The 26340-nt window shown below is 51.0% G+C and overlaps 1 protein-coding gene across 2 annotated transcripts in view; it reads right to left on the bottom strand.

Moving 5' to 3' along the window:
- Nucleotides 1–26340, bottom strand: part of TRIM36 (tripartite motif containing 36) — a 640592-nt gene that overhangs the window by 13874 nt on the left and 600378 nt on the right. The window lies entirely within an intron of this gene.

Genomic DNA, 26340 nt, shown 5'->3' with positions numbered 1-26340 from the left:
GACATGGCACAAGAACAAGAAGGAAAAGGGCAGGATATCCTAAGCCCAACCAAGAGAAAGAGAGCGCCCAACACCCCGCAGGGGAAGACAGCGCCCCAAAAGCCTCAAGGAACACAAGGGCCACCTCGAACCCAGTGAGAAGAGGTAGAACGAAAGGCAGGGCCTGTGAGAAGTTGGCCTGATGTATGATGTCACTAGTTCTAGTGTACACCTTATATCAGTCCAAACAACCCTTATGGTGATAGGTTGTAAAGTCAACCTTATAGACCAGCTATCCTAGTGGTAGTATGGACAAGAGCAGTCTTAGGCTAAACTCTGAATGGCATGTGAAGCCAGCTGTGATACCATATATAATCCCTTGAATACCAAATGAAAGGACACCACAACAGATATATATATATATAAAATAAAGTGTATTTATTCTAGTCAAACCCTCAGCACTCTTTATGAGATTCGAGGTAAGTACAACACAGTCTTATTCAAGCATACATTAAGTCACACAGGTAAGTAATACAGTTAGGCCCTAGGGGCCACGCAAACCATATACTAAAGAAGTGGTATAAGGACCACTGCCACGGAAATAGAATAGGCCTAGGGAATCGCTGGGGCTACACTACACTACCAACAGTTAGGAAGTGGGAGGCCCACGGGATTCAGGTGCAGAGTGGAAACACTCACGCGTAATGCGTATAGTCGATAGAAATAGTACAGTTCTGAAATAAGCAGTTTAAGGACACTTCTGAAGCAGCTAGAGAGTCGAGACTCGGAAACTAGACCCTAGGATAGTCACTACCCTTGTGAGCACCGAAGTACCCAAGTTACCTAGCCCACGGGCTGCGGGTGCATAGGTGTGAACTTGCGTCGGGTTTCGTCGTGGACTTCTATGGATGCCTGAAGGAAAGTTGCTGACAGGCAGTCAGTGCAGTGTCCGGTGGATCCCAAGGCCGGGATCATGAAGGAAGGGTACCTGCAAGCAGAAGGGACAGAGTCAAGGTCACTAGCCAATGACCACGTGGGACCAGGAAGGAACCAGGCGATGTCGTGAAGATTGCAGGTGAAGGGTGAAGCTTGTCGCTGCAGCCACGGGTACCAGGAGACGTCGAGGACGACCAGGACCAGGAGGCGAGCTGTCCCACGAAGACTCTTGCTGTCGGCGGCGTCGAAGTCGAACTAGGACTCACCAAGCCTTGGCAAGCGGAACCCACGAAGAACGGAGGACTTGCTTCTGGTGCAGACCAGGAAGGTCTAGGGTGCTTCTCTTTTGCAAAGAAGCGGGAGCCAGTCTGGAGGAGCCAAACCAGCAGTGAAGATTTCAAGGTGTGTCGTCACAAAGGCCGCTAGCCAACGGGCAAGCAACCGGACAGATGCGGCAAGCAGGAAAATGCAGAAGGGTCCAACGCAGGACTCGTGGAGTGTGGGGGGCTGATCTTCGGTCCCTCGTAGAACTTCAGCAAAGCAAAGGGTAGTCTCTTGATGGTGCCTGTTTGCACAGGGTAGCCACTCCTTGGCCACAAGGGAGATTCTTCAGTCTTCTTCTTTCATCGAATGTCGAAGGTCCAGAGTTTCTGTTCAAGTTGCAGGTTCAGGATAATCTAATCTCCTGGGGCCCAGCTACCACTCTTATACTAATCTGGGGGGCTGGGTTGCCTGCTAGGTCACGCCTTATGGGTGGGACCTGGGAGGGGGTGGTTACATCCCCTTCCCTTTGTCCAGTTTCGCGCCAGGACTGGGGCTGGAGTGCCTCAGCACCGGTTTGAACTGGACTATGCATGGAACACCTTGTGTGTCCCAGGCAGTGTCTCGTTTCATTCATCCCTCCCTGCCCCAATACACTAAGGCCTGTCTGGGGTGGTGCTCGCACCTCCCAAGGCAGGAAACCTATTGTCCAAGCCTCCCTTGCCGGGATCACTCCCAGCAGCAGGAGGTCCGACTTGTGTCGTGGCAGCAGCATCCATTTTGTGATGCTGGGGCTCTGGCTAACTTTAACCGGGTAAGTTGGTTACAACATGTCTTCTCCCTCTAGAAGGGAGGGATAATATCCTCATCCCCAGAAATGGGATGGGGGTATTATTCCATAGTGTTAGACACCGTACACGACATGTTTTGATAAAGCCAAACCATAGTTACCATAACCGTTTAAGATTATAAGGCACTTTAAGAGTATATGGTAGGCTATATCATAGAACAGCTATAAGGACATGGTTCCGAAAGCTGCAGACAGGCTCAGCTCATGCTAGAGCACCATCTCACATGTTACCAAGCACTCTGCCTCCAGGATTGTTAAGGCCTGCCATAGGAGTGGCTGATAGGTACACATGCGTCTATATATAAGATAGGTATAGGAATACTACACCTAAGCAAGGGGTGATTACACGACCTTGCCCCAGCTGAGTGATCAGCCAGTTGTGACATAATGGAAGGCCAGACCAGGGGTGGCATAATACATGCTGCAGCCCCGGGTAGGCCTAGGGTACACTTATGCCCTGGGTACCTAAGGTACACTGTACAGGGGCCAATAAGGTGATCCTATCCAAATGGGTTATGCACCTAAAGTAGATAGTATCAATTTAGAGAGAACAGCAGGGCTGTGGGTCTGATGAGCAGGCCCACGGCCACATCTAAGTCGAAAACCAGTAAAGCAAAAGCAAAAAGTGGGGGTGAACATAGAAAGCAGACCCTACTCTCCTACACAACCCCCCCCCCCCCCCCCCAACTTAGGGACATTAAACTAACCTTGACCAGTTGAGTCTTCATGTTCTAAGTGGAAATATCTGGAGAGTCCATCTGCATTGGCATGGTCAGTCCCAGGTCTATGTTCCAATGTGAAGTCCATCCCCTGTAGGGAACTGGACCACCTAAGAAGTTTGGGATTTTCACCCTTCATCTGATTTAGCCACAAGAGGGGCTTATGGTCTGTCTGAATCTTGAAGTGAGTGTCAAACAAGTATGGCCTCAGCTTCTTCAGGGCCCAAACCACAGCAAAGGCCTCCCTCTCAACAGCTGACCAACGTTTCTCTCTAGGGGTCAGCCTTCTACTTATAAAAGCAATGGGCTGGTCTTGACCATCTATATTAAGTAGTGAAAGAACAGCTCCCACACCCAACTCAGAAGCATCTGTCTGGACAATGAACTCTTTGGAGTAGTCTGGACTTTTCAGAATAGGTGCACTGCACATGGTCTGCTTCAGGTCATCAAATGCTTTTTTGACAGCTTACTGTCCACTGAACTTTCTTTGGCATTTTCTTGGAGGTCAAGTCATTAAGTGGTGTCACAATGGACCCATAGTTCTTAACAAACTTTCTGTAGTACCCAGTCAGGCCCAAGAAAGCTCTGACCTGAGTCTGGGTAGTTGGAGGAGTCCAGTCCTTTATGGTCTGGATCTTGCTCTCCAGTGGTTGAACCTGACCCCCATCAACTAGGTGGCCCAGGTATACAACCTTGCTCTGCCCTATCTGGCACTTAGTGGCCTTGATAGTGAGGCCTGCCTTTTGCAGGGCCTCTAAAACATTCCTCAGGTGGACCAGGTGATCCTCCCAGGTGGAGCTAAAGACAGCAATATCATCAAGATAAGCTGCACAGTAATCATCCAACCCAGTAAGGACTTGATTCACCAACCTTTGGAAAGTGGCAGGTGCATTCTTCAAACCAAAGGGCATTACCACAAATTGATAATGTCCTCCTGGGGTCGAGAAAGCAGTTTTGGCCTTTGCATTCTCAGCTAGTCTGATTTGCCAGTAGCCTGCTGTCAGGTCAAATGTGCTCAAAAACTTAGCAGCTGCCAGTCTGTCAATGAGCTCATCTGCCCTAGGTATTGGGTGGGCATCTGTCCTAGTGACAGCATTGAGACCTCTGTAAGCCACGCAAAACCTCATCTCTCTCTTACCATCTTGGGTGTGAGGTTTTGGCACAAGAACTACAGGACTAGCCCAAGGGCTCTCTGAAGGTTCAATGACTCCCAGCTCCAACATCTTTTGTACCTCAACTTTTATGCAGTCCCTGACATGGTCAGGTTGCCTGTAGATTTTACTCTTCACAGGCAGACTGTCACCAGTGTCCACCTCATGGGTGCACCAGTTTGTCTGACTTGGGGTCAGAGAGAACATATGTCTGTAGGATTGCAGAACTTGTCTGCAGTCCTGTTGCTGATGGACAGTGAGGCTGTCAGAAAAGACCACACCATCAACTGAGCCATCATCAGGGTTCTGAGTCAACAGGTCTGGGAGAGGGTCACTCTTCCTCCTGCCCCTCATCTGTAGCCATGAGTAAGCCCATGTCTGCCCTGTCAACATATGCCTTCTATCTGTTGACATGAAGCACCCTGTGGGGGCTTCTGGGAGTCCCAAGGTCCACCAAGTAGGTGACTTCTCCCTTTTTCTCAACAATAGTGTGGGGCCCAGACCATTTGTCATGGAGTGCTGCTGGGGCCACTGGCTCCAACACCCACACTTTCTGTCCTGGCCGGTAAACAGTCAGCACAGCCTTTTGGTCATGCCAAGCTTTTTGGAGTTCTTGGCTTGCCTCAAGGTTTTTAGAAGCCTTCTTCATATACTCTGCCATCCTGGAGCGGAGACCAAGTACATAATCCACTATATTAAGTTTGGGTTGTCTGAGAGGTCTCTCCCATCCTTCCCTTACTAAACATAGGGGTCCTCTTACAGGATGCCCAAACAAAAGCTCAAAAGGGCTGTAGCCAACCCCCTTTTGTGGGACCTCTCTGTAAGCAAACAGAAGGCAGGGTAAAAGGATGTCCCATCTTCGCCTAAGCTTGTCTGGTAACCCTTTTATCATTCCCTTTAGGGTCTTGTTGAATCTCTCAACAAGCCCATTGCACTGTGGGTGATAGGGTGTGGTGAACTTGTAGTTCACACCACACTCCTTCCACATTGCAGTCAAGTATCCTGACATGAAGTTGGCACCTCTGTCAGAAATGACCTCCCTTGCAAGGCCCACTCTGGAGAATACTCCAAGCAGGGCCCTTGCCACAACAGGAGCTGTTGTGGTCCTCAGGGGAATAGCTTCTGGATACCTGGTGGCATGGTCCACTATCACCAGTATAAATCTGTGCCCAGATGCTGTTTGTGGGTCCATTGGTCCTACAATATCTATGCCCACTCTTTCAAAGGGAACCCCCACCACAGGTAGTGGTATGAGGGGGGCCTTTGTGGTGCCACCTGATTTGCCACTGGCTTGGCAGGTGACACAGGAGCGACAAAAGTCCTTGGTATCGTCTGACATATGGGGCCAGTGAAAGTGAGGGACAAGCCTGTCCCAAGTCTTGTTCTGGCCTAAGTGTCCTGCAAGGGGAATATCATGGGCCAAGGTAAGAAGGAAGCCTCTGAACTTCAGTGGTATGACCAACCTCCTGGATGCACCAGGCTTGGGGTCTCTAGCTTCTGAATACAGTAGCCCTTCATCCCAATACACTCTATGGGTACCTTGAGCATTCCCTGCAGCCTCAGCAGCAGCCTGCTGTCTGAGGGGTTCAAGAGAGGGGCAGTCTAATTGAGCCTGCCTCAGATCTGCCCTTGAAGGCCCCCCTGTCCCAAGAAACTCAACCTGATCAGGTTCAAGCTCTTCTAGGACAGTTCCTTCAGGGCTCTCAGAATCATCCTCCTGTGAGGGCTGATCCAGTGCCTGAGGCAGGGGGGAAGGCACAGCCTTTACCCTACTGCTCTTTCTCTTGGGTTGGGACTGGTCCATAGTTTCAGGATCCAGCACTTGTTCAGTGGTGCACTTTTTGGCCTGTGACCTGGTCACAGCAAGGACATGTGCATCTATCCCTAGCATTTCTGCATGGGTCCTATACTCCACTTCAGACCAAACTGAAGTTTCAAGATCATTGCCCAGTAAACACTCTACAGGAAGGTCTGAACTAACAACAACTTTCTTGAGGCCAGTTACCCCTCCCCAGGAGAAGTTAACAATAGCCACACTATGGGAGGTAGTGGCATTGCTAGCGTTGGTCACTAGGCAATTCTCACCTAGTATGATCTGTCCAGGGTCCACAAAGGCAGGTGTCACCATTGTGACACTAGCCCCAGTGTCCCTGTAGGACTGAGCCATTCTTTGGTTGATAAAAGGAGTCTGTCTGTACTTGCCCAGGTTACTGGGGCCTACAGTACAGGACAAAGCTAAGTCCCCATCACAGATCAGAACAGCCTGAGTAGGTATTCTGACTAGGCCAGAATCCTCCTCAGTTCCCAGGGTTAACCCTACTACACCCTTTTGCTGGGAACCACCACTTACAGCTGAACTAGGGGGTACAGTTGCCTTAGGGGCAATGGTGGCTGGGGGCTTATCCTTTTTGGTGCACTCACTAAACCAATGTGAGTTGGACTTACAATAGTTGCACCATGGTTTCTTTTGGCCATCTTTCTTTTTATCCTTTTTGGGACCACCCTCCCCCTGAGCCTTTTGGGGGGCCTGGTGAAGACTTCTGGTCTTTTTGTTTCTGATCATTACCCTTCTGGTCTGCCTTTTTCTGATCACCGCCCTGGTTCTGGTTTTTCTGCTTAACTCTAGTCCTGACCCATCTATCTGCCTTCTTTCCCAATTCTTGGGGAGAAGTCAGATCAGAATCAATCAGGTGTTAATGCAGTAGCTGGTTTTGACAGTTGTTAAGGATTTGTTCTCTCATGATCAAATTATACAATCCTGTATAGTCCTTACTTCCCACTAGCCAGCCTTCCAGAGCCTTAGTGGCACAATCTACAAAGTCAGTCCAGTCCTGAGTCTGTGTCTTCTGGGTATCCCCGAACAACAACCTGTATTGTTCAGTGGTTAGGCCAAACCCATCAATTAGAGCACTCTTCAGGACAGTGTAATTGTCTACATCCTCATCAATAACTGTGAGGAGCTTGTCTCTACCTTTCTCAGAGAAGGAGAGCCACAAGATAGCTGCCCACTGACTTTGGGGTACCTGCTGTACTTTGCAAGCCCTCTCCAAAGCAGTTATCCATTTGTGGATGTCATCCCCACACTTGTAGGGAGGGACACTCTTGCTCAGGTTTCTATTATCATAGAGCCTGTCTCTATCCTTAGGGATATTGCTGCCACCAGTGGGTTCTAACCCACTTAACTTTTGCTCTCTAGCCAGAGCAAGCTTCTCCTTGGCAAGGGCAAGTTCTTCCCTCTCAATCCTCAGATTAGATTCCCTCATTCTGGCTTCATGCTCTTTTCTCTGGGGGGGGGGGGGGAGTCATTCCCCTGTAAGAAGAGGCATTAGAGATGCTAGAGACATGGGAGTGGATGGATTCCCTTGAAGGGGATCTGTCTCTCCAGCTTCTCTGGTTAAGCCTACTTGGGGGTCTGTATGGGGGGACCCCATGCAAACTCCCATGTAAGCCTAGGTTAGCCTGGCTAAGTCTTCCTACTTGGCCCTGGCTATCTACCTCTTCATCTGAAGTCCCATCTGACTCATCTGTAGTGGGTAGACCCTCCCCTGTACTTAGGGTACCAGCATGTGAGGCCCTAAGAACATCATATTCCTCTAGGATCTGTACGAGCTGAAGGAGGGTAGGGTTTGCACCCTGTTTTAACTTTCTGGAGGTACACAATTGTCTCATCTCCTGAAAAGTTAGGGTATCATATCTGGAGGGGATCTTCTTCAGACCTGCCCCTCCTGAGAGAGCATCTGCTTGATCTCCTCCCACAGACATGATCTAGTGAGGGTGTGGTGTGTGCACCTACCTACACTAGTTGTTTCTACTAAACCTCTCTAGTAGTTGTAGTCAGGGTGTGTTACTCCCTTCAACAACTAGGTCCAGTAGGACTTAAGTATTATAATCTATGTTATATGTACCTAAACAATATCGGTGTGATCTTTCAATTTAGTATCTCAAGATTACAATGGTATTACAACAGCAAGCTCAGATCCCACCGCTGCCACCAATGTGAGAAGTTGGCCTGATGTATGATGTCACTAGTTCTAGTGTACACCTTATATCAGTCCAAACAACCCTTATGGTGATTGGTTGTAAAGTCAACCTTATAGACCAGCTATCCTAGTGGTAGCATGGACAAGAGCAGTCTTAGGCTAAACTCTGAATGGCATGTGAAGCCAGCTGTGATACCATATATAATCCCTTGAATACCAAATGAAAGGACACCACAACAGATATATATATAAAATAAAGTGTATTTATGCTAGTCAAACCCTCAGCACTCTTTATGAGATTCGAGGTAAGTACAACACAGTCTTATTCAAGCATACATTAAGTCACACAGGTAAGTAATACAGTTAGGCCCTAGGGGCCACTCAAACCATATACTAAAGAAGTGGTATAAGGACCACTGTCACGGAAATAGAATAGGCCTAGGCCTAGGGAATCGCTGGGGCTACACTACACTATCAACAGTTAGGAAGTGGGAGGCCCACGGGATTCAGGTGCAGAGTGGAAACACTCACGCGTAATGCGTATAGTCGATAGAAATAGTACAGTTCTGAAATAAGCAGTTTAAGGACACTTCTGAAGCAGCTAGAGAGTCCAGGCTCAGAAACTAGACCCTAGGATAGTCACTACCCTTGTGAGCACCGAAGTACCCAAGTTACCTAGCCCACGGGCTGTGGGTGCATAAGTGTGAACTTGCGTCGGGTTACGTCGTGGACTTCTATGGATGCCTGAAGGAAAGTTGCTGACAGGCAGTCAGTGCAGAGTGTCCGGTGGATCCCAAGGCCGGGATCAAGAAGGAAGGGTACCTGCAAGCAGAAGGGACAGAGTCAAGGTCACTAGCCAGTGACCACGTGGGACCAGGAAGGAACCGGGCGATGCCGTGAAGATTGCAGGTGAAGGGTGAAGCTTGTCGCTGCTGCCACGGGTACCAGGAGACGTCGAGGACGACCAGGACCAGGAGGCGAGCTGTCCCACGAAGGCTCTTGCTGTCGGCGGCGTCGAAGTCGAACTAGGACTCACCAAGCCTTGGCAAGCGGAACCCACGAAGAACGGAGGACTTGCTTCTGGTGCAGACCAGGAAGGTCTGGGGTGCTTCTCTTTTGCAAAGAAGCGGGAGCCAGTCTGGAGGAGCCAAACCAGCAGTGAAGATATCAAGGTGTGTGGTCACAAAGGCCGCTAGCCAACAGGCAAGCAACCGGACAGACGCGGCAAGCAGGAAAATGCAGAAGGGCCCCACGCAGGACTCGTGGAGTGTGGAGGGCTGATCTTCGGTGCAGATGGTGCTTGGGGTTGGGGCTTCTCAATCCCCAGTGCACAACTTCGAGGGTACCTCAGAAGCTGCGCTGGAAGATACTCGCCACTTTTCCCAGGTAGCCGGTCCCACGTCTCTCGTCGCCTCCACGGATCTCAGCTCGGCTGTGGATGTGGATCAGGGTCGGAGAAGTCTGGAAGTCAAGGCTCTGGTCGGGCTCTGCAGTCGGTCCCTCGTAGAACTTCAGCAAAGCAAAGGGTAGTCTCTTGATGGTGCCTGTTTGCAAAGGGTAGCCACTCCTTGGCCACAAGGGAGATTCTTCAGTCTTCTTCTTTCGTCGAATGTCGAAGGTCCAGAGTTTCTGTTCAAGTTGCAGGTTCAGGATAATCTAATCTCCTGGGGCCCAGCTACCACTCTTATACTAATCTGGGGGGCTGGGTTGCCTGCTAGGTCACGACTTATGGGTGGGACCTGGGAGAGGGGTGGTTACACCCCCTTCCCTTTGTCCAGTTTCGCGCCAGGACTGGGGCTGGAGTGCCCCAGCACCGGTTTGAACTGGACTATGCATGGAGCACCTTGTGTGCCCCAGGCAGTGTCTCGTTTCATTCATCCCTCCCTGCCCCAATACACTAAGGCCTGTCTGGGGTGGTGCTCGCACCTCCCAAGGCAGGAAACCTATTGTCCAAGCCTCCCTTGCCGGGATCACTCCCAGCAGCAGGAGGTCAGACTTGTGTCGTGGCAGCAGCATCCATTTTGTGATGCTGGGGCTCTGGTTAACTTTAACCGGGTAAGTTGGTTACAACATGTCTTCTCCCTCTAGAAGGGAGGGATAATATCCTCATCCCCAGAAATGGGATGGGGGTATTATTCCAAAGTGTTAGACACCTTACACAACATGTTTTGATAAAGCCAAACCATAGTTACCATAACCGTTTAAGATTATAAGGCACTTTAAGAGTATATGGTAGGCTATATCATAGAACAGCTATAAGGACTTGGTTCCGAAAGCTGCAGACAGGCTCAGCTCATGCTAGAGCACCACCTCACATGTTACCAAGCACTCTGCCTCCAGAATTGTTAAGGCCTGCCATAGGAGTGGCTGATGGGTACACGTGTCTATATATAAGATAGGTATGGGAATACTACACCTAAGCAAGGGGTGATTACACGACCTTGCCCCAGCTGAGTGATCAGCCAGTTGTGACATAATGGAAGGCCAGGCCAGGGGTGGCATAATACATGCTGCAGCCCCGGGTAGGCCTAGGGTACACCTATGCCCTGGGTACCTAAGGTACACTGTACAGGGGCCAATAAGGTGATCCTATCCAAATGGGTTATGCACCTAAAGTACATAGTATCAATTTAGAGAGAGAACAGCAGGGCTGTGGGTCTGATGAGCAGGCCCACAGCCACATCTAAGTCGAAAACCAGTAAAGCAAAAGCAAAAAGTGGGGGTGAACATAGAAAGCAGACCCTACTCTCCTACAGGGCCCACCGTAAGAAACACATGCATAGAGATAGAAAAGAGCTGAATACACCTTGGCCGCAAGCAGCGGGCAAGGCCAGAACAGCGCCACCGCCAACAGCACAGGCGGAAGTAGAAAAGCACCTGAGCGCGAAGCCTCAGCGGAACCAGAGGCAGGGGCACAAGGAAACACATCAAGATCACAACGGTGGAGTAGAACAGGCAGACCTGCACTGGCATGCGCCGCCAGTAACAGGCAACACCACGGAACAGCGCACCCCGGACAAGGCAGATGCCAGCCGAAGGCCAGGGAGGGCCAGGACACACCCCAAGGGAGGGGCCGGACCAAAAACACACGCACACTGACCCACGAAGAAGTGGAGGAAACAGCAGAAAAGAAAAAAGACGGAGGACGGGCCCAAGCCTGCCACCAGAACACAGAGGCCAAGGAAAGCCAAACCATCTGGAGCATCAGACCGAGGACCAAGCCAAAACACAGGACAAAAGTGCGGAACCGCTACAACCCGATGCCACAGACAGCAGGCCAGATCGGCCGATCGACGTAGAGACCAGGAGAAGGACGGATCTAGCGCCAGCCGCTCCAAGACAATTGACAAGAAAATCGCACGGCCACGGAGAGCAAGGAACCCGAAAGGAACCCGAAAGGGTGACCACACCTCCCCAGCACATGACAGAGCTATATAATAGCTACAAGTACCCCACATAGGGCAGGTAACGTCCCAAGAACCATGGGAACACCTCTTAGGAAAACATTTCCACGGCAGAGGACAAAACAGAAAAACCGGCAGAAAAAACCCGCAGACGGCTTACTAAGCAGCCAATAAAGAAGACACAGAAGGCCTAATCCCAGGGCCTACCGGGCTTACCAACAGCCAAAACCACAAGGCAACAAAGGGCGGTCCAGCAGCCAACAGCACCAAGGGCCCAACAAAAGGACCCCAAGGGCACAGCAACTATACAGAACACCCAACCCGGGCTACCCGTTACAAAGCCCCAGGAAAAACATTGGGAGAACACCTCCCAAAACACAGACCGACAGTCAGGTCACTGAGGGGGAGGAGGGCGAAGCCCCGCAAGAAACTTCTGAATGGCAGAATCCGCAGGGGCGTGGCACAACAGAGCGCTATCAAAGGGGAGGTCAACCAGCCGTTCTCGAACGTTCTCAGGGAAAATACTATCCCGTAGCCAGGCATGGCGACGAAGGGCCACCGAAGTAGCCATGGTATGACCAAGCACCTCCGAAACTTCCAGAGCCGAGCGCAGAATAAACAACACCAGTTCCCGGCCATCCAACACATGGTGCCGCAGATCAACGCAGGCACCCTCCTGAGAAGCGTAAGACAAAGGACTCCACCGAATCCCATAAGCAAGAAGTGGCCCTGGCCAACACACAAAGAGTGTTAAGGGCCTGCAAAGCAGCACTGGAGGAGGCGAAGATGTTGCGCCCCCAGGAATCTAACCACCGGGCCTCCAGTGACGGGGGGAGACAACACCGATGGCAAGGAGGGAAAGGCATTCTGTAAAAGAGGGCCCCTGGTAGAAGGGTGAAGGGAAAGACAGACAGGATCATGCGGAGCAGGACGGTGGCGGTGCAGAAGAGGATGGGCCACCGGGTCCCCCGTGGCAGGATGCCCCCAGGCCCTCAAAAGAGAATTGAGGAATGCAGCCTCGAAGGGAAGAAGCAGCTCCCATCCACCAGAGCCCTGATGGAGAACCTCCAGCAGATGATCGGTGGGGAAATGGGCAGCTGGATCGCCCATGCGCAAGATTCCTGCAGCCGTGAAAACAGCCCGAGCGAAGGCAGCACTCACCTCCGTAGGGCCCCACGGTGGGGAAAGCAGTTCCTCCGTGGGCGACGGCTGCAAGCTAAGGCGGCCGTCCCCCAGCCCAACCGGAGGAAGGAAAGGCCAAGCTCGAAAAGGGGGAGGGTGGCCCGATGAATGGGGAACCTGAGGCGCAAGACTGCGGGCGCGGTGACGGCGAACAGCCGTCCTTAGAGGACAACGGGTAAAAAGCCACGAGGCGGTGACCCGTCTCCGGAGAAGATGAAACCAGCAACCGCCGAAACTCTGGAGACGAAGGGGGGGTCCGAAGACTAATCAACGACCCGACGTCGGCCCGGCGCCGTACAGTCAGCCACCGGCGTCAGGTCAACGTCGACCGGCGCCGAAGGTGACGCAAGAACGACCTCCGCCACAACGCGGGGCGCAGGAGACCGAGGCGGGGTCGGAGCCGGGGCGGCTAAGGAACGGCACCGAAAAGGCGGCGACTCGACCTCCGACGAGGCAGCCACCTGCGTGGAGGGACGAGGGAGCCCAGGAACACGCCCGACCCCTAGCCGGCACCTGCGGCGTCGCCAGGGCCAGCAGGCGCCGGCGCCTGAGCGGCATCACCTCTGCCTCGGACAAGGCCGCTGCCTGTCCAGAGGACCGAGGGGGACTCAAGGACACACCCCGGGCACCGGCAACCTCCCGCGACACCACAGGGACCCCCACGGGGGTTTGCGGCGAGGCAGAGGAGCCGTGGTCAGAAGGAGGGAATTCCAAAGGGCCGCACCCTGACGGCACCACAGCCTCCAAATCTGGATCTGAACCTGTCGGCGCCGGAGTCGCCGGCGACGCCGCAGAAATCCCTGCACGCGGCAAGGGATCTGCAGACATCCCAGGAAGAGAAGGAGAAGAAGGAAGAGCCAAAGAGGCATGCAAGGCCGCCGCAGAGGCCTCCATCTGGGCTCTGGTCGCCCCCGCGCCGGGGAACAGCGAATAGGGTGGCGACGCGCAGGGCCGCACCACCTGCGGAGAACCCACGCCCCCAACATGCCGGAGACCGGGCCTCGGGGACAAACTGCGACACTTACCAACAGGTAAGTAACGCCCTTGCGGCCTGGGAGAAGGACGATGTCGGAGATGGAAGCGGCGGTTCTTGAAGCCGTCCGCGGGCGACGTACGCGGTGACTATGCCGACCTGGACATGCGTGCCTAAAGGAGTTTCATCCGGCGCTCCCGCCGGGACTTCGGCTTCATTTGCTGACAAGCCTCACAGTCCATGGATTCTTGGTGCTCCGCCAAGCACCAATTGCAGATGGGGTGAGGATCCGTCGCCGACATCTGGCGCACGCAAGACGAGCACGTCTTTAAGTCCGAAGGCATTCGCAGACTGTTCTTAAGAAAGCGCTCAAAAGCGGAAAAAGAAGGCTTGGAACAGGCCAGGAACACGATCCGGATCCGCATTCCACGCGGAAAAGAAGAAAACTGACGTCAGCGCGCCGGGGTGGGGCTTATGTGACCTCGCTGATGTCAGGCCCGCGGAGAATGTCGGGGCGGAGTCGCGAGGCACCGTCCCCCGGCACACAGAGAAAGTTTTCCGGGTCCAGTCTCACGCCTGGGGATAATAATTATACGTTAAGGAATCTGCGGCTAGTAGTCCCTATCAGATATGAAAGTTAAAAGATCAAAGGGAAAATCAGTGAACACCTGAGCACGTCGAGAGCCGTCTCTCTCTGTACTTATTGCGTCAAGGCTGGCCGCCTGTATCAGAACCTTTTAGTTCCTCACTCGGGATCCTGATGAGGCAGAGTGTTTGGTAAGCGGCGTCTTAAGGAGTGAATCCGTTAAGAGGCTCCATCAGCGTGACTGCACATTGGGACGGTAGAACGGAGTATCTGATTGAGTATCAGCAGGCAAACCCCTGTACCTGGCCGTTACTTGTACTTGAAGTCGTACAGGTACCGATGCATATTTTGTTAAAAGGAGCAGCATTTGTTGACAGATGAGGTCTTTTATGTAAAGGTTTTTTTTCTAAAAGGTATTTGGTAACACTATGAAAGATAATTGCAATGCAATGTATCTGTGCGTCGAGACGGAGAAAAGAGCTTATGACTGGTTATCAGCGGACGAGCCCCTGTACTTGGATTAACCATTGCCTGACCATTACTCTCATTAGAAATTGGGCTAGCAACAATGCATATTTCTTAAGATGTGTTTATTTGATTGGTGAGGTCTTGTGAGATGGTCAAGGATTTTTTTAAGCAATATGTGTGTTTAGGTGCATTAAACCGATTCATTAATTTAGTATGATTATGGGGAACTGTTAGACTTGGGGGTCTCTAGTTGGCACAGGTATGCACTTGTGACAAATAGGGACCTCCTCCTCCAGTCAGGGTAAGGGGGTACACTCCTAAAATAACCCCTGCTCACCCCCTTAGTAACTTGGCACGAGCAGACAGGCTTATCTCAGAGGCAGTGTGTTAAGCATTTTTGAACACATACAGTAATCAAGTGACAACACTACAAATGGACACCACACAGGTTTTATATAAAGAATAAGCATTCTTTATATAGATATACCACAAGACCATTAAGCGACAAAAACACACAATACTGTTACTTTAGATGGTAGAATTTAACTTAGTTCTCTTAAGTTCTTAGATGCGACCCTTTAAGTCAATGTACCTTTTAGATGCGACACGCAGGGCAACGAAAGTGTTGCAACGCTGTTGATGCGATTAAGTTTTTGGTGCAAAGAAATAAAGACGTGAAGATCTTCCAGATGCGGCACGCTTCTCCGATGTTGCGAGAAGACTCGACTCGATGCTTCAGCTGCGACACCCTTTACGCGATGCGACAACAGCATCCTTGTCAGCGACACTCTTCTCCGACGTTTGCGAGACGCTTCCGCTCGATGCGATGTTGCAGCAGTGACACCCCTTTACGCGATGCGATGACAGCAGCTCCGACGGGGGCACGCTTCTCCTTGGATGCGAGGCGCTTTTCTTGATGCGGTGCAATGCGACAACTACGATGGCAACACGCTTCTTCCTCGATTAGACTCTTCTCTTGATGCGGTGCAATGCGCCAGCTACGATGGAGACATGCTTCTTCGACGTTGCGAGACACTTCCTGGATGATGCGAGACGCTTCCGCTCGATGCGATGCTGCAGCGGCGACGCACTTTACGAGATGCAACGACAACAGCGCCGACGGCGGCACGCTTCTCCTTCTTGAGTCGCGCTTCCAGCTCCTTGCGACAAGCAGTCCCTCAGAAGGCCCAACAACAGCAGCAGGCACTTCCAAATAACTCTGGGGAGCTGGTGGGTGAAGTCTGTTGTTCCTGAGACTTCAGCAGGAGGCAAGCTCTTTTCCAAGCCCTTGGAGATCCTTCACAAGTTGAGCAAAAGTACACACAAAGTTCCTTTCTCCTCTCATGGCAGTAGGCAACCCCTGCAGGCCAATCCCCCAGTTTCAGGGATAGTCTCTCCTCAGTTTCTTCTTGGTTCCTCTTCTCAGCAGTTCTTCTTGGTTTCCCAAAGTGATCTAATTTCTTGGTATCAGGGTCCCAATATTTATACCCCAAAACCTTTGTCCTCTGAGGGCAAAGGGGCCTTTGCCTTGTTCAAACCAGTTCTAGTCAGTCCTGGAGCACTTTGTCGACATGATTCCTTCTCTCTTTTCATAGTGCAGGCAGAGACATCAGACGCACCACAGGGGGTGGGTGGAGCCAGCACTGTGGGGGGGCAGGCACTGTCTTATTCAGGTCCCAGGTGCAACTCCTCCCTTCCATCTAGATGCAGATCTCTCTATTCACCACTGGGCGGACTCACCCTGTCTCCTGGAATTCCCCAGCCCTGTCACTCAAACTCCAGACAGGGAATACACAGCCTAGCAGAGGCAGGTTTGAATGGTTAGACAAGAAAATACCTACTTTCTAAAAGTGGTATTTTCAAACACAGAATGTTAAAACCAACTTCACTAAAAGATGTATTTCATCATTCTGAGTTCAGGCATACTAAATTCGAATTTCTACCATGTTCCCTGAGTCAGTTAGGATTATAAGATGTAATAATCAAACTGCCCATTCTGGCCTATGGAAAACAGGTAGCCTTACAATAGTGAAAAACGAAAATGGCTGTAATTCACTATTAGAACATGCCACACACACCTGGGCATGTCCTACCTTATCCTTAGAATGCACCCTGCCCTTGGGCCTACCATAGGGGTGTCTGATATTAAGAAAAGAGAAGGTTTAGGGTCTGGCAAGTGGGTGCACTTGCCCAGTCAGCATGCAGACTCTGCAATGGCAGACCTTAGACACACTTTTGCAGGCTGCTTCTGTGGGTGGCACAACCAGTGCTGCAAGCCCACCAGCAGTATTTGGATTTACCATCCCTGGGCACTCCTGGTGCACTGTACTAGGGTCTGACAGGTTAACCAAACCAACCAATCATGGAATCACTAATTTGTATAATAATTTACAATAGGGAGAGCATATGCACTTTAGCACTGATCAGCAGTGGTAAAGTGCCCAGAGTCATAAAACAGCCAACAACAGGTCAGAAAAAATATAGGAGGAAGGCAAAAAGTTCAGGGATGACCCTGCAAAAAGGGCCAAGTCCAACAGGACGATGAGTTTTTTTTAATATATACGCCCAAATGTGGCAAGTACATGGCTGGCTGGTGCCAGAGATTCGTATTTCTCAGTTGGAAGAAGGCAGGTATTTGCAACAAGTATTGGTATCTCACTAGATAAGCATCAGTTGTTGGGCCATCAAGATATAGTTAATACCTTCTGGGTAATGAAGTATTCCACATTATATCATCGTTAAGACCTTCGCGATGTGTGGAAAATCAATAAATCTACCTCTGTTCTTTTTCTAGAAGTGCCCTTTGGGGATCCTCATGATGTGAGTCTAGTTGTTCTATGAGTTCAGCTTGTCGATAGTGTAATTGGCTCTGATAAAGTGGTCCGTCATTTTTGGTTGTATTTCTTTCACATCGAATGTTGCTTCGATATTCATTGGTTCTTGTTTTCATTTTTCTGCTTGTCATTCCAATGTAACGTAGTCCACAGGGGCATGTTATCATGTAGACAACGTTGGTGGAATTACAGTTAGTGTGCTTTTTTAGGAACCACATTTTATTAGGTTCTAGGTCTAGTGTTTTTGTCCAGTATGTGGATTTGCAAGCAATGCAATTACCACAAGGGTAATGGCCTGTAACATCTGGTATACCCCACACATTGCTTATTGTATTCTCTTGTGACGATTTTCTAGGCCATGTTGAGACTAGCCGGTTTCTCCCTTCTCCCTCTTTTGAAAGAGAAGAGTGGTTTTTCCCACTTCAGGTTTCCCATTTGGAGGATCCTCCAATGCTTGTTGACAACCAAAGGGTTCGCCCACCAAGGGGACTTTAATCAAATAAATGCATTGCAAATTTTGATAGTGCATCATTTCACTGAAACATTGTTAAAAAAGGTTTTGTAGAAGCATAGCTCTGTGGTCGTTCTCTTTGTTTATTTATGTATATTTCCAGGGGAGACGAACGGGCCTTCTAGTTTCCTCTTCCTTCTCATTTGTTTTTGAGCACTCAATGGATGACCAGCAACAGCACTGCATTGAACCGCTGATGAGTGGACTGATGAAGTCTGTTCGATTTTGGAGCACACTGCCGCTTTCTAAGCTAGGGAGTGTTGAGGTGGCAAAAATGGTGTTCCTTTCCAGATAGTTATACAAAATCCAAAATGTTCTTTATATGCTGCGGAAACTGAAAAGATCTGTAGAACCCAAAATCTTAACTCCGTCACAACCATCTGAGTAAAATAAAGAGAATGTATTTAACGTGCAAGGGAGCCTCAGATGGGTGCCGGGTGCTCGAATAGCAGAAGTAAAACACAAGCATTTATAGACACAGACCACAACATTTTATTATAATTTGTCTGCGTAACAGGTCATGTCTAGGTCCTCATGTCCCGATAGGTGGCGAAGAAACATTTTGTGCTCGTAAACTTACAGTACATCTTTGCACAAGAATACGTTGGAAATCACCCTATGTGCACGTGACAAGTCCCCTGTATCTAAAGCCAGACAGTTAACTATTACATTTACGCCCAAATGCAATACACTTTTAAGGCCTACAGGGCCTGTTGCTAGAAGGCAGAATGCAGTAACATGGAAATGTACTCTTTGTGCAAGCCTTGTAATGTGTTGCGTTGCAGGCAACTTACTAAAAGCAAAGTGCAAACTTTTATTTAAGACTGTCACATGAGATCAAGCAATTCATATATTGTATATAATTCCCATCATCATTGAATTATCACAATGTTAAATTATACAAAATGGATGCCACCACTGTTATCTAAACTTAGCTTCCACACTGCCATGTAGTCTGTTCAAGACACTGGACAGCTAGATTTCCCGTGTGTGGGTTGGGAGGAGGAGAAGCCGGGTGGCACTTGCGCACCTCAGGCGAAACCTGTTTGGCATGGGCCTTCCGGACCAAGAACTTTTCTATTATGCATCCAAACTGCAACATGCTGCAAGTTTGGTGTCTAGGGACAATAATTGGGAGACAAGACTGCTGCACGGCACCTAAGGCATGTACTCCTTGATGGCTCAGCTCATGCGTGGATCGCGTACACCGTCTGGCAGCCCCCTATTTGATCCGAAAGGTGGCAGGGGTGTGGGAATGACTGGCCCTTCACTAGGGAGCTAGATGCTGCTCCCATTTAGCAGTATTGGGGGAAGGCATGTTTGTAGTGGATTGGAGGGAGGGGGGATGTGAGACGCTGGGTGATCTGTACCCAGGAGAGACATTTTTCACCTTCACGTATGAGCAGGAGGTATTTGCAGGGGTGGGACGGGATAGCAATATACTAAACTGGTGAGCATGGGGCAGGAAATCTGGACAGAATTCCCCAACACGCCCCAATTGACGGAAAACCTGTAACTAATGAGAACAAAGGGGTAGATGAGACACATGGTGACACATCGATAAGACACTCAAGATAGAGTTTGGACTGAGCTTGCGGCACGGCGAACATAGGGAGTAGGAACTAGTGGCACCACTCACTGATATGCAATGGAGCGCTACCTGTGAACTGGTAAAGAAGGTCTCGCGCAATGGCAGAATTAAATTGCCTCATTTTTTGTTATGTGCATCGCACGTACTTAGCACAGATCAAGCTTAGCATGATGTACCCGGTCAGACTGTCCCAGATGTAGGGGAGAAGGAGCTTCTTTCTTGCATATGGCATGAGAGTGTCCTAAGGTGCATAATTATTGGCTACAGGTGGTAGCGAAGATGAGGGAGGTGACTGCATTGACAACAGAGCAATCATCTCAGGTGTGTCTCCTTATTATTATTAAACAACCCAGAGAAGGCAAAATGAGTTAGAGGTTCCTACAGCTAGCTTTAGTTCTGGCTAAAAGGAGGGTAGCCATAGAGTGGCTGGGTACAAGGGTCCCCCTCAATTACACTGTGGTGCAGCGATGTGGAAGAGTGGGCCATTGTCACGGAGGTACATATGGAGCTTAATAGTAGGGACGACAAGTTGCAGGAGGACCTAGAAATCTGGCCCACTCTACTGGAAAGCATGCACACGGGTCGGGATGGAAATGATGAACAGGATACACAATCCCAGGCCACAGAGTCACACAAGGGCAAGTCTTGGGGAATACGGGGACGGCAGAAGTCGTGGGGTATCAGAGTGAGCAATGGAATGTAGGATAGGGGGAGCTATAGAGTCCCTCAGAAACAGAGTTGCGGGGCATGAATGGCTAACAAGTTGAGTGACAAGTTACACTGAACTGCAGGGGAGTATGGAGGGAGAAGTAAGACCGATTTTCTTGTAATGTATCATTGAAGATGCTGAAACTGCACAGTGACTGTACCATTGTCTGTTATTGTTAACGTTGTACTGCGCACTGGCGGAGAAGAACAAGTTACTTACCTTCGGTAATGATGTATATGTGAGAGACGTATCTAGTTATAGATTCCTTACCTTAGAATTACCCCCAGGCGTCAGACTGGATCCGGAGAAATTGTTTCGGAGCAGTAACCCTGCGCATCGGTAGGTGGTGTCCGTCGACTGTGTCCATTGTCAGCGTTGTGGTCGCCAGGACGACTTTGCGGCGTCTACTTAGATGCCGCCCCTGCGCGCTGATGTCAGTTCCGACAAAACTTTCCACGCCAGAAGCGCAGAGCCATGCAAGACACTGACCACTGGTGCACATAACTAGGGCCCTGTAAGGGAGTCCCTATCCCTAGAAGTCAGTTTGCAGAATGGGGAGGATGGGTGGAGCGGTAAGGAATCTTTCACTACATAGGACTCTTACAGATACATCGTTACCGAAGGTAAGTAACTTGTTCATCTGAAAGAGACCGTAGTTATAGATTCCTTACCTTACAATAGATACCCCAACAATACCAATCCTGGAGGTGAGTCAGCGAACTAAGTTCACACCAGGAAGTCCTGGATAACAGAACAGCCGAAAAAGCGGTCTCCCTGGACTTGGCTGTCCAGGCGGTAATGTTTCGTAAATGTGTGCAGGGATGCCGACGTGGCTGTCTGGCAGATGTGAACCAACAGAACTCCACGTCACAAAGCAGTAGTGGCTGCCGTCGCCCTGGTAGACTGGGCGCGCATTCCTACTGGAGGTTCCTTTTTTGCCAAAGGATAGCAGATCTTGATGCACACGACAACCCATCGAGAGATGGTAAATTTGTGCACTGACCAAACTTTCTTGGTGCCCACATTACCCCCGAAGAGTTGATCATCCACCCGGAAGTCGTTAGTGGGGCCAGTGTAGAAAGAAAACGCAGATTTTGGGTCCAGACGGTGGAGTCCCTCCTCCTCTGTGGAAGGGTGTGGGCGGGAAGAAGGTAGGCAATGTGATGGTCTGACCTACGTGGAAAGAGGTAACCACTTTGGGTAGGAAAGAGGGCCTAGCACGAAGGGCCACTTTGTCTGGATGGAGAGCAAGAAAGGGAGGCGTGAAAGACAGAGCCTGAAGCTCACTCACTCTGCGAGCAAAGGTGATGGCAAGCAGGAAAGCAGTCTTTACAGTAAGAAGACTAAGAGGACAATTCTGTAGTGGCTCAAAGGGAGCACACATAAGATAAGTGAGGACAAGATTCAAGTCCCACTGGGGCATTACAAAGGGAGAAGGAGGAAAGAGATGAGTAATGCCCTTAAGAAATCTGTTAACAATAGGGGACTTGAAAAGAGAAGGCTGACCAGGAAGGCGAAGAAAGGCCAAAATGGCCGATAGATAGCCTTTAAAGGTGCCCAGAGCAGAGCCCTGCTGGGTCAAAGCAAGAATGAAGAGAAGAACCTCAGAAAGAGGGGCAGAAAGGGGATCCGCAAGATGCAACAAATTTGTTCCTTCTACAAGCGTATACCATTTTAGTGGAGGGACGCCTGGCTGTCAAGATGACTTACAGACTTCGGGAGGAAGGTCGAAAGCTGTCAACTGTCACCGCTCAATCTCCACAGAAGGAGGTGGAGGCAGGACAGGTTCGGGTGGAGGACTGTCCCCTGCTGCTGCAACAGAAGATCCTCCCGAAGAGGTAGTCTGATTGGAGGGTCAATGGCCATTCTCAAGAGCTCGGGTTACCAGACTCTTCGTGCCCAGTCCAGAGCCACAAGAATGACTTGGGCCCGGTCAAGCTTGATCTTCTTCAGCACTCTGGGTAGAAGTGGTACAGGAAGACGCACTTCCACTTGCGATGAAAGGCATCGCAGAGCAAGTGCCGCCTTGGAAACTCCAACGTGCAGAACTGCTGACATCCCGAATTCTCTTCGGTGGCGAATAGATCTAACCAAGGCTCTCCCAACTGCTGAAAGAGATCTTACACCACACCTCCGAGTGAAGATGCCATTCGTGATCCATCATGCACTGACGGCTGAGTTTGTCCGCCTTGGCGTTCAGGGAACACGCCAGGTGTTGAACCACCAGGGATATGCTCTGATGTTCCAGCCATGTCCAGAGGCGAAGAGCCTCTTGACATAGGGTCCACAACCCTGCCCCGCCCTACTTGTTGCAGTACTACATGGCGGTGGTGTTGTCCGTAAACACCTGCACTTCTCTTTCTTTGACAGAAGGAAGGAATACCTTCAGTACAAGAGAGATCACCCGGAGCTCCAAAAAGTTGATGTGGAGCCCAGACTCCGCCAGAGACCAGAGGCCTCTGATCTCCACCTCTGCCATGTGGCCACCCCATCCCAGGAGCGTCACCACTGTGAACTCTGGTTGGGGAAGGGAGAGGAATCTGTCGTTGACCCAATCTTGGTTTGTTAGCCACCACTACAACTGACTCACAGTCCCCTCCGAGATCTGGACGACATCGGCAAGCTTGCCCTGATGCAACGCCCACTTGAACTTCAGGGCCCACTGTAGAGCCTGCATATGCCATCTGGCATGATGTACCAGCAGGATGCTATGAGGTCCAGCAGCCTCAGAGTCTTTCTCACAGAAATCCGGGATAGAGGCTGAAACATCAGTATCATAGCCGAATATCCCAGACTCGCTGCTCGGGAGTATAAGCCCGAAACTGCACTGTATCTAGAACTGCTCCGATGAAAAGGAGTTTCTGAGAGGGAATCAGGAGCGACTCTGGCACGTTGATAGTGAACCCCAGCGAATGCAGGAGGTCTGCCGTAGCCTGGAGGTGGGAGACGACAACCTGGGGCGAGCCCTCCTTCAACAGCCAGTCGTCGAGATAAGGGAAGACTGGAACCCCTGATCTGCGCAGATGAGCTGCGACCACTGCTATCACTTTCGTGAACACCCGGGGGCACTGGTAAGGCCAATTGGGAGCACGTTAAACTGAAAATGCTCATGGTCTACCGTGAACCGTAGGTAACGCTGGTGGGCAGGCAAGACAGGGATGTGAAAATAAGCGTCCTGCAAGTCCAACGCTATCATCCAGTCTCCAGGGTCGAGGGCAGACAGGACCTGAGCCATGGTTAACATTTTGAAATTCTCCTTCGAGAGGAAGTGGTTGACGTCCCTGAGGAATAAGATAGGATGCAGGCCTTTGTCCTTCTTGGGTACCAGGAGGTAGTGGGAGTAGCAACCACGATCTACTTCTGGCACAGGCACTCATTCGATAGCTCCCTTGGCTAAGAGAGCCGTAACTTCCTGGCGGAGAAGGGCCAAGTGATCCTCCGACATGCGATGGAGTGTTGGTGGCATGGAGGGAGGGGCAGTCTCGAAAGGGAGGGAGTAGCCCCTTCGGACTATCTGCAAAACCCACCTGTCAGACGTGATTTTGTGCCATTGGAGGAGGTGATGGCAGATCCTTCCGCCCACTGGTAACTGGTGGCCCTGAAAAGTCGGACTAGGAAGGTTTGGAGGCTGCTGCAGGGGGGGGCATTGGTGGACTGGCTTGCCCGCTGGCCACCAGACCCGCGGCACTGGGTCTCACGTCCCTGGCCATGCATAGGCTGGGTAGCTTGCATGGCCCTGTGGCTCTTGGTGGAACGTGGTGGAGCACCCATTCCATAGCCACAAAAGGGGCGAAAGGCAGACTGCATAGGGCGAGAAGTTGCTGCCAGGCCCAAGGATCTGGCCGTGGCCCTAGAGTGCTTAAAGCGCTCGAGTGCGTTGTCCGCCTTGTCACCAAACCGGCGACGGCCATCAAAGGGCATGTCCAAAAGTGTGGATTGGACATCCCCAGAGGAGCCAGATGTTCTCAGCCAGGTGTAGCGCCTCAGGGCTACCGACGTGGAAACCGTCCTACCCAGCGAGTCAGCTGTATTAAGCCCACACAGGATGGTGAACTTAGCTGCATCTCGACCCGCAACAGTGCAGGTGAGCATAGGGCCGGGCCTCCTGCGGGCACTGTGGCAGCACTTGTGCGACTGTATCCCACATCGTGTGTGTATAACGGCCCAAAAGACATGCAGTGTTCACCAACCGCAGTCCTAAGATGGTCCAGCTTCTTGAATTCCCTATCAGGGGGAGCAGTAGGGAATGGGCCATTAGAGGATGAGGCTTGGACCACCAAGCTCTCAGGGGAAGGGTGTTGGGAGAGGAAAAGTGGGTCACAATGGGGCCAGGCAGTGGCTTCGGGCAATCATCCTGTCCACAGGAGCATCTGTATTGGGCTTGGACCAAGTGCCAGGAAGGATGTCAGAGAGAGCCTCATTAAAAGGCAGCAGGGGCTCCAAAGAGGCTGCTGTCGGCTGAAGCACCTCAGATAGGAGGTTAGTCCTGATAGCCACCATAGGAAGCTCGAGGCCCAAGGCCTCAGCTGCCCTAGGCAACACCACAGCGTAGGAAGCTACAGAGGAGGGAGAAAGCATACCAAGGTCTGTGAAGGTATCCAGACCACTGGCATCACCATACTCCTCTCGCCAGTCCGGCTCCTCAAGTTGGTCTGCTAGAGGGTAAACAGACCCCCAGTTCTCCTCACCAGCCTCTGGCTGCCACTCAGGGCGGTCGAGAATGCAAGGGATGAACAGCAGTACATAAGTACCCTCCGGCACCGATGTTGGTCAACGTCTGTCCGGCGCCGTGTCCAAATCAGGGGTGAGGCCGGGGTCAACACTGACTGGGGACGCAACTGACGTTGGGGACGTCTTCACTGGAATCGGTGCAGAGGAAGGTACCGTGAGGTCAACCGGCATTGATCCAGATCCAGGCCTGGATCCTTGGGGATACTGCGGCGCGGAGACTGGAGCAGCCGGCATCAAAGACACAGGACCCTCAGCCGAGTCTGTGGTGCCCGAAGGTGCGCCTGCGGAGTCGGGCTGCCCAAAGATGCTGTGCAGCGCGTCGTAAAATGCACGAAGCTGGGCAGGGGACGCTTCGGCTCTGGGAAAAAGAGGGAAGCGCAAAGCAGTTCCAGCGGGCTCCGAGGAAGGAGCAGGAGGGCAATGTCGCTCCGTATCCCACGTCGCATCAGTCGATGGACGGGGAGAAGGCGAAGAGCGACGATGCTTCTTCGCCTTCTTTTTGTGCTTCAACTTACCCGAGGAGTGTGAAGAATTCGAGGACGAATGGTGGTGGCTCCACGACCAGTCCCGCGACCAAGAACAGCGCGGAGCGGACTGCCGAGCCTCCAAAAGCTTTCGCGACCGCTCCCGCAAAGACTTCGGGTTCAGGGCCCGGCAGTCGGTGCACGACTTTGGGTTGTGGTCGCGCTCCACGACACAGAGACACACGAGGTGCGGATCGGTGACCGACATCGACTCGTAACAGGAGTCACAAGGCTTGAAACCGGGCCGATGGCTGGACATCCCTCGTGAACCTGGAGTCGAAGACTCAAAAAGATGTCGACAAAAGTGAAAAAAGTGTTTGTCAAAAAGTGACTCAGGGGCACGCACTCTCCGGATCTGCGCTGGTTGGCACGGAGAAAGAAAGAACTGAAGTTAGCGCGCAGGGGCGGCGTCTAAGTGGACACCGTGACGTCATCCTGGCACCCACGACGCAGACGACGGACGCAGAGTCGACCAACGCCACCTACAGACGTGCAGGGGTACAGCTACGAAAAACTTTCTCCAGATCCATTCTGACGCCTGGGGTAATTCTAAGGTAAGGAATCTATAAATACGATCTCTTTCAGATCCATATGTACATGCATGTCATTAATGCAAAATTTTATATAGCCCTATTTCTGGGCAAACAGCTGTGACTAATAAAAAGACATTTTTTAAAAAGTACAGCCACAGAAAGAACATTGGCATATCAAGAACTCTGGTACAATCAGAATTCTTGCATTTGTAAAAGTGCTGGTACTGTCATCAGAAAACTGGGCTAAACAGAACCAAAACATAAACTGGGCCTGCATATTGTGTGCAAATATTAAAAGAGCTCACATAAACAGAGCCCTGGTTTATTTAGCAGCAAGGTGGCACAATCAACGTCTTGCAAGAATCCAAACTATCCCATAATATGAGTGGGTCTTATCAAAGCTATGATATAATCACAA

This window comes from Triturus cristatus, chromosome 2_1, assembly GCF_964204655.1.
Source record: "Triturus cristatus chromosome 2_1, aTriCri1.1, whole genome shotgun sequence".
In the NCBI taxonomy this organism is placed as follows: Eukaryota; Metazoa; Chordata; class Amphibia; order Caudata; family Salamandridae; genus Triturus; species Triturus cristatus.
This window is presented reverse-complemented; position numbering and strand designations above follow the sequence as displayed.